The 1,893-nt window shown below is 34.7% G+C and overlaps 1 non-coding gene across 1 annotated transcript; it reads left to right on the plus strand.

Annotated features, from left to right (window-relative positions):
* The first annotated feature begins 1,241 nt into the window (after positions 1-1,241).
* LOC122151869 lies at positions 1,242-1,314 on the plus strand. The gene has a single exon (XR_006164315.1). It is a non-coding gene; the product is annotated as a small nucleolar RNA SNORD36 (small nucleolar RNA).
* The last annotated feature ends 579 nt before the right edge of the window (positions 1,315-1,893 follow it).

Below are 1,893 nucleotides of genomic sequence, written 5' to 3' on the forward strand. Positions count from 1 at the left end.
AAATGCATTTAAAAAAGAGACTTAGGCAAAACATTGATGCTACCTTTCCAATATCTTGAGTGTACAAGCAAAAATAAAATCATGTATTTTCAAAAGTGTATTTTAATATATTCATATAACACATTATTGGAAAAAAGAAGAAAATAACTTAAAAATTATTTGTATTTTGCTTTATTTCATGCAGTTTTTTGTTTGGTTCTGTTTGCTTATCATTGGAAATCCTGAGCATTTTTAGTATGAATTGCATTCATATGGAAAATAATTGAATGCTTCAAACTGACAGACAAATCTTCTTTCCCTGACCTTGTGTTCCTTAATTCTTTCCATAACAGTATTACCTGTCTATAATACATTCTTTCAGTAAGATTCCACACATAAGCAGGCCTTTGTGTGTGAAAATGTGTGTGTGAGTTGAATGAGTATTATATAAATTACATAAATGGTGGCATTCTATATAGTGTTCTGTATCTTTATTCACCAAAAATTTAGATTTGAATTTTCCCCAATATTCAGATAAATATGCCACTTTTAATTTTTTTTTTTTTTTTAGTTTTTGTTTTTTTGTATTGTTTTATTGTGTGGCTGTAGAATGATTTATTCAATAGGCTCCATATTGTAAGAGATTATGGTTCTTCATTTCCAATGCTTTATACTATATTTGATCAAATTAATATTCTCTGTGCATATATGTGAGTATATGTGTTGAATAAGTTTCTAGAAAGAAAGTTTCTTGGTAAAAGTACTTTCTTTTTTGAAAACTTGATACATAGTGATAAATTGCTTTGTAGATTTTAAACAATTTATATCAATATATCACTCATTTCCTGTATAATTGTCAACACAAATTATCTTTTTAATTTATTGAAGTTTATAATTAGCTATGTTTTAAATTTGTATTTTTTTAACCTTGATTGATTTATCATCTTTTCATTTTTTAAAAGCCATTCACATGCTTTTGTTTTGGGAGATGGATGTAACTGAAATAGATCAGACTTTTCCATAATGCAGGAATACGTTTGACTTGTTTCAAACTTCTGGCCTATTTTTTATAAACATCACCAATTTCTGGGATTAAAGTCTCAGGCCATTTTGGCCCTCGCTTAGAGTCTTGAACTTCAAGATAATTATACACTTGACATCTTCATCTGAAACAAAGGAACAAATAAATAAGCATTTCCAAAATGTGCTCTGTGAGAATATGTGAAATTTCGACTGTGAGAATATGCGAAAACTGTTTTTATTCTCAGTGATATCAATTTCTCCTTGAATTAGCCGTTGAAGGACAAACACATGAGCTTTTTAACCCTGAGCAATTGCTGCCAAATTAGCTTTTTTAAGTGATTACTTTAGGCTAAAATGTATTCCAGCTAATACTGTTTTCCAGTTGGTTGTCTTCCTGCAAGCCTTGTATCCTAGAATGGGTTCTCTAGGAGCTCTGGTAGGAGCTCTGGTAGCATAGTGGCTAAAAGCACTTGACTGCTAACCAGAAGGTTGGCGGTTCAAACCCACCAGCCACTCCTCGGAAGGAAGGTTGGGCAATCCTACTTCCGTAGTGATACTGCCTCGGAAACCCAAGGAGGGGTCGCTATGAGTCCGGGCCGACTCGACGGCACATAACAACAACAACAACAACAGGAGCTCTGGTGGCGGCTGCTAACTAGAAGGCTGGCGGTTCAAACCCACCAGCCACTCCTCAGAAAGAAGGTGAGGCAATCTACTTCCGTAGTGATACTGCCTCAGAAACCAAGGAGGGGTAGCTATAAGTCGAAATTGACTCAATGGCAGTGAGTTTGGTTTTGGTTTTGGAGGAGCTTTGGTGGCATAGTGCCTAAGGTATTTGACTGCTAACAAGAAGGCTGGTAGTTCAAACTCACCACGCACTCCTTGGAAGGA

The sequence above is a fragment of the Orycteropus afer genome, unplaced genomic scaffold (assembly GCF_000298275.1).
Source record: "Orycteropus afer afer isolate SDZICR_OR568_19922 unplaced genomic scaffold, OryAfe1.0 scaffold00836, whole genome shotgun sequence".
In the NCBI taxonomy this organism is placed as follows: Eukaryota; Metazoa; Chordata; class Mammalia; order Tubulidentata; family Orycteropodidae; genus Orycteropus; species Orycteropus afer.